This window comes from Condylostylus longicornis, unplaced genomic scaffold (genome assembly GCF_029603195.1).
Source record: "Condylostylus longicornis isolate FDR11 unplaced genomic scaffold, ASM2960319v2 ptg000122l, whole genome shotgun sequence".
Classification (NCBI taxonomy): domain Eukaryota; kingdom Metazoa; phylum Arthropoda; class Insecta; order Diptera; family Dolichopodidae; genus Condylostylus; species Condylostylus longicornis.
In genome coordinates this window covers 895,316-902,602 of record NW_026578090.1, presented here as the reverse complement: position 1 = coordinate 902,602, position 7,287 = coordinate 895,316, and the positions used below count along the sequence as shown (strand labels likewise).

The 7,287-nt window shown below is 26.9% G+C and overlaps 1 pseudogene; it reads left to right on the top strand.

Moving 5' to 3' along the window:
- Positions 1–4,313: 4,313 nt before the first annotated feature.
- On the top strand, positions 4,314–5,037 carry LOC129614832 (40S ribosomal protein S10b-like; annotated as a pseudogene).
- The last annotated feature ends 2,250 nt before the right edge of the window (positions 5,038–7,287 follow it).

The following is a 7,287-nucleotide window of genomic DNA, read 5'->3' as shown; positions in this document are numbered from 1 at the left end:
GTAAATGAAAAAAAGAATAAGATCGAAGGTAACGAAAGCGCAAAAAAAAAGAGAAAGAGAAGTAAAAATAAAGCACAAAAAAAAAAGAAAGATTCCATCAAGGGAGACGATTTAATGTTGCTGCTGTTGGTTGCTTCTGTTTCGCGATTGAATTGCTTTAGTTTTTTTCTTTTTGGTTTCATCTTCTTCTTTCTGCCAAATCAAATAAAACGCAAATCAGAAAAAAACAAAAAAAAAATTTAAAAATAATAAAATTTTTTTTTTATGCACAACACTCGTAAAAATTAACTTCTTTTCTTAAAAAAGAAAACAAAAAATAAAGCCAGATGAAATGCCAAACAAAATACGGAATAGCTACGATAACAATAACAACAACAATAACAACACAAAAACAATATTAATAGTAAAAACAAGCAAAATTACAATAATAACAACAAAGCGACTACATAATAATATCAAGAACTTTGACAGAAGCGCAATAATACCCTACCATATCAGACAGAGAGAGAGAGAGAGACGAAAAGAGAAAAAGAGTGGGCGAGAGTAAGAACATTAATATAGAAAACGAGTAGAAAAAACAGACTCGAAAATAATGAACCGATTGAATTTCGATAGAGTCATCTCATTTTTGTATTCACCTTATATAACAAGCATAAATATAATCCCGAACTGCATATATGGAAAACTCAAAATATAAAAAGCAAAAAAAAAAAAAATTCAAATGAAAAGTTGCGGTAATAAAATAGAATTTTTGAAATTTTTTAAAAATAATCATATAAAAAACAAATCATAAGCAAACGAATTGAAATTCATTACAGTAATGAACAAAAGAATATAAAATGCCAATTTAGATGGTTTGAAAGCGAATGCCCCCGATGAAAACATGGAACACACATTTCATGTTGGCTCTTTTTCAGAAATATAGTGAGTAATTGGCTGTGATTGTTTGAATTCCTGAAAGAAGTCTAATCACTTCAAGAGCTTGGTTGTAATTTGTTATTCTTTTCAGGATCCCGACAAAATTTTACTGCATCTAAGTATTAAACCCAGGGGGCACAATAAATATTTTACATGGTCGTGGTCTACTTTTACCCCTTGTTTACAATCTCCAAGTATTAATCATTGAGAATCAAAATTGTTACCTGAATCATCTTCCACGTACTTGTCTGGCTCGGTATTTTTCTAGGAGTCTGGTATATTTAAATTGAGTAGCTATTTGTATCTAAACTGGTACATACCATGTAAATTGTTGTGATCTAAACCTGCTGATTTTTCAAATTCTATACACTCATTTCATATTATTCTTAAATCTTTTTTCTTTTTGTTTTGTATTTTGTGTGTATAGCATTCTTTTATTTCACATCTTGATTGAATTGAGATTTTCATGGAAAAAAATAAGTAAAGAAGTAAAACAAAAAAAAAATAAAACAACACCATCGGATAAAGGGTTTGAATTTGAAGTGACTGGTTGAAATGAAATCAAGAACAATAGAAAAAAAGTAAGAAACGAGAGAAACAATACAGAAAACATTAAGAACAAGTGATGTGCAACATTTTCCAAAGATTTAAAAAACAAAAAAATTATTTCTTGCAACTGTTTGTTGTTTTTTTTTTTTTCAAATTGGAACAAGTTGCGAAAAATATCAGAATAAAAATGAATTTTGTTTTCGCCAATGAGATTCGATAAATTGAATATTGATAAGGATATTTCGTTTCGTTTCTTTCAAGTAACATATTTGGTGTTTCTTTTTTTGGTTCTAAAAGGATATTTTCGTTATTCAAAAGAATTCTATACGATACGGGTTTGAATTCCTAAAATATCGAGAAGTAAGTGAGTAAAGTGAAGAGTGAAGTTTTTTTGTAGAATTTTAAAGAACAGAAAATAACGCAATCATTTCAAAATTTTTATTGTTAGCAATTATTATTGAAGTTTGCTTTTGTTGTTTTAAGTTACAATGCAGATATTACCATACACAAATGTGTATATTTATATTACATAGTAATGGTAAGTAACAAGAGTATTTGAAGTGACTTGATTAGTTTTCATTAGTTTTTGTGGAAGAAAAAATAAAAATTAAAAAAATAGTAACAACAGAGAAAATCAAGTGAAATTAAATGAAAGCTGCGTTTCTTCTATTATAATTTGACATTAAATATTTCAAATTTTCCCGGATTGTCAATTTATTCTTAAAGGATTGATATTAAAAAATTGGTAATATGTGAAATAATATGCAGAAATTTGATATTTTTGGCGACCAATTTGACTTTTAAATTGACCTTTGATCCGAGATTGTAAGCAAGTGAATTTTTAACGAATTAGTGAGAAATGCCGAACTTTATGTAATTTGGAGACGAGACATAACAAAACCCAAAGAAATTGTAGGAGCTCGCAGGACGTTGAGACTGCACTTAAAATTTTTCCTGGCAAAGGTTTAGGAAACTCCCCTGGAAACATGCAATCGATTGCTACACTTTGTTGGAATAGAGTAGACCAATCAGAGATTGATAAATGGAAAAAACATATAAGGCGATCAGAGACATATGTTCAAAGCAAGATCAGCGACGAATGGTGAATTTGATGTTCCTCCACCGAATGGTATCAAAGGTGTGATATGGTTTATAATAGCGTGTATTCCATATGAAAGAACCAGGCCTTGAACAATTTCTAAAGAGCTACTTTAACAATGAAAAATCTTAGATCCCCGGATCGTTTCTTGGATCAATATTCCGCGGTTGTGAACCTGACCATTACAAATGCCAAGAGTCTCCACTAATTTATAAAAAGGATGAGGTTCATATGAGGATGGATATTTATATATTATAAGAATATCCAGTCCTCATGATTTGATGTTCCCAGAATCAAAAATTTCATTCCTACCAAAAACCTGCTTGTCTACACCTGAATGTTTACCCCTTTTCAATACATTTTCTATAAAATTTTAAGAATTAGATGTTGATTTCCCCAAAAAAAACTACCTATTTTCAATATAAATCGGGAAAATTTGCATTAATTGTGTTATTATAATTTTTCTCTCCCTCGGGTAATACATTTTTGCATAATGTATTCGTTTGTTGGTAACTGCATTGTTACTTTTTAGTTAATTTTCTACCAATTTTATATTTGCTTTACATTATTCTATTCTTACAATTTTCATGTTAAATTTTGTTTTTCAATAATTTGTATAACAATTTAGAGGGTTTTCTTCTCGTTTTTGAAAAACTTTCCTTAAATAAAAATTCTTATCTTTATTAACGTTTTCCCTGTTGATCTTCAACAATTTGTTATCAAATTTGTATACGCGAATAGTTGAATAGTTTTTAATTAGAAAAAGCTTTATATTGAATCCCGATTAATAATTGATTATTTTGATAATTAAAAGATGTCTAAATTTTGGTTTTGTTGGTTTTTGGTATTTTGTTGCTTGCATATATTTTATTTTGCCTTATAGGCGGCTATATGGTATAGGTACACGGTACGCATAATGAAGTTATTTTTAAGTTAATTAGATTAAGATGTTTTCTGCCTCTTCTTCTTCGGTATCCAGTATTTTTTCCAGAATAAATTTTTTTATATTAACAAATAGAATAATTATTTTTGTATAGGTTTTTTAGAAAATTGGAAAAATAATTTAGTAAAGAAAAGGGTAGCTAAATGGAACTAAATTACAAAATATATAGAATTTGGTCTTATGTATATGAAAAGATTTTGAATGGTCTCTTGGGAAGATTTTGTAATTTACTTTATAAAAATATAAATTTGTGATTTCTACTTTATTTTTTCAATTTATATTAAAATTAAAATATTTTTTTTCCTTATATAGAGTTTACCTTATCTTTTCTTAATAATTTAATTAATGAAATCCTGTTGATTATGTAATATAATTAAAAGTGAGAATATATTATTTACCTATTAATTATAAACAAGAATTAAATAGATTGAACGTGGTGGTAGGAAGGATTCAAAGGTTAAAGTAAAATATTTAATGTAATTATAGGGAATTTTTGTTATTATTCAATGTTATTTTCATAAAAGAATTGATATTTTTTATATTTTGAATTAATAATATTGTAATATTTCAAGAATTAATTTATATAAATTATTTAATTTAATTTATTTGAGCATATAAGGCTCATATTATTAAATAAAATCTAGAATTTTATTGAATTACTATGGAATGTCACCGTTTTTTATTAATTTTATTAATAATTTTTCAAATTTCAATTATATGCTTCCACGCTTTAATGGTAGCAATGAGAAAAATGAGACTGTGAAGATTGACTTCAAATCCCTTTGTTTTCCAATAGTATACAAAATGTTTATGCCGAAATCGCATCCTGCTGCTATATATAAATAGCTTTTCAAAGAAAGGATCATTGTTGCAAAAAAGGATTTCCATGAACATCCAAAACTAGTAAATATTCCCAATCTAGATTATATAAAAACTCTGCAATCTTTGCATTCTAGAGGGTTAGTCCAAGAACAATTCGCTTGGCATCATTATTATTGGCATTTAACTAATGATGGCATTCAATATTTGAGAACGTATTTACATCTTCCATCAGAAATTGTGCCAGCAACACTTAAAAGACCTGAAAGGTCTGAAACTTCTAGACCTAGACCTACAGCGGCACCAAGATCAGATTCAACTAAAATAACGGAAGATAGATCACAATATAGATGAGCCCCTGCTGGCGGAGATAAAAAAGGAGATTTGGATGTTGGTACCGGTGACGTTAAATTCTGCGGAGGTTCTGGTAAAGGTGCCATACCACAATACGTTTTATATGTAAAAACTTATAAAAATATTTTTAAAAACCGAAAATGAAATATTCTTTAAGGAATGATTTTATTTAATAAATTAAAAATATTCTTGATCTATTTGATCTGTTGCTACAATCTCATCTTAATTAGCAAATATCTACTTGTTAATATCACAACAAACTATACACGGTCAACTTAAATTTATACAAATTAATTGGAATGATTTTCAGTACTCAAAAAAGGAAAATGACCGTAAAATTTATAGAATGACTTAGACAATTCATTTTATTAACACAAAAACAATTGAATGAAACTATTAAAGTTACTTGGATAAATTTTTAACATAAAATCTGGTTAAAGCAATTTGGCTAGTTTAGGGTAATTAAGTATTATTATCAGTGATTTCGTATACAAAACCTTGCCAAGCTTTAGTCAGCATTCTGTATATTGTGAAATTATAAAATAAAATTTGAAAGTACACTGTTGGAATAGAGCTGAATTTGCCTTGGTATATTTGGTATAAATTTTAAATTAATTTCAAAAATTTTTTGTTACTAAAAATATAGACAAACTTTCGAAACCAAACTTTTAAAAATCTAGAAATTTATAGTATGCAACATTTAAATTACAAATTTATTTAAGAGAATATGTTTATACATATGTGTATAAACTTGTATATATTTGAATAATTAATCGAAAAAAATTAAAGCTCAAATTATTTAAAAAAAAAAAATTTCAATTTGACATTTTTTTGTTTCTTATTATTCATTTTTCATTATTTGTTATGATAGTAAAAGATGATAATGCGATACGATATAAAAAAAAAAAAAAAAAAAAAAAAAAAAAAAAAAAAAAACAACTATAAATCCTTGAAAATCCTTTCGAAAATTAGAACATTAAAAAATTTATTATAAAAAGTTTAACATTACGTTTATTCGAAAAAAAAAAAAAAAACAAAAATATGTCATCATATATTTTTGCTCTTTTTTCTTCTCTATATAGAATTGCTCTTTTTAGAAGTGAAAAAGATCAAGCAGCAACAAAACAATAAAAAAAAGAAAATAATTCATAAGGATTAAGATCCTTTCTCTACTATGGCACATAAATACCCATTTTTAGTATATAAACAGCAAAAACAGAAAAAGCAAAAAAAAAGTATCTTCTTTCTGCGTGAACTTTATATAATTTCTTTTTTTTTTTGGTTCTCGCATTTCTCTAATACAATAATATAGACAAGCAAAGAAACCGGGAAAGAGAATAATTATAGAAAAGGTGATGGTGAAAAGAGAAGAGCTAAAAAGAACTTCTTGGTTTGTGAGGAGACAAAAAGAAAACTTTTAAACTAAAAAGAAAATGAAAAACCATATTTCATAAATCTTTTTCCTTTTCTTTTCATTTTTCATTCTTATTTTCATATTCGCTCATTTTTACTCTTATTTTTTTTTTTGTTTTTGTTATTGTTCTTGCACTTTTTATAATATTGCCAAGAATTTTCTGGTAATTACTTTAAAATTTCAAAAGGTCCTTGATGACCGTTTAACATCTTTTACTTTCATAATTCGTAAATTTTTTTTTTTTTATCCATTTGTGTGTGTTTGTATGATTAACAAAATACGGATGTCATCTCTGAAAAATTATTGCTAGAAAAAGAATGATTTTTTTTGTTTTTTTTTTACTTTTATTTGGAATTTTCTTCGTTTTTGAAAGAATCCTTAAAGAAAACTTGTACAAAAAAATATAAAATAATAAATTTCTTAAATAAAAAAAAGATAATAAAAATAGAGGAGAAAAAATTTTAAAATTTATTTTATAAACTGTAATAATTTTTACTTTAAAATAAAAAAAAAAAAGGAAAAAAATATCAAAATAAATAAACAAGAAAATTTTATAAAAAAAAAAATTGGAAAAGAGAGTAAAATTATTGAGATTTCATTTAAGTTGCCTAAAATTATGCAATTTCGAAAAATATTTCTGAGCCTTTATAAAAATGAAATTTAGTTAGGTTATAAATGAGAGAAAGCTTTGATTCGTATCTTGAATTTTAATATCTTTTTAAAGTTTTATCTCAATATTCGAATTACTTGCGAAAAATCAAGTATCCAGTTGAGAGCACACAGAGTTCAGTTGATTTTTAGACGAGTTCGTCTAAAGTACGGTAATTTAGATATGAAAAGAAGAATTTAGGAAAATGAAATACTTTTTAATTCATATTGATCTCAACCTCCCTCTTTTTCTGTCACCTTAATAGTTAGTTAGTTGGATAGAGAGAGGTGGCGACAGCCCAGCACTAGGCCAGCAGAAGCCTTATTGTCATTCCTCCACAGCACACCAATCTCCTAAATTTATTGAAGTCCCTTGAGAAAGTTCAATTGATAATCCATAGCCTTCTTCCGAGGGCTCTTCCAATTCGTCGAACCGATATCTTCTCAAAGGTTTCCTCCTCTGCATTAGAGCGGGGTACTCCCATAGCACATGGAAGAATGAATTAGATAGACCTCGCGATTCTTGAAAGTGTAGCATAAGTT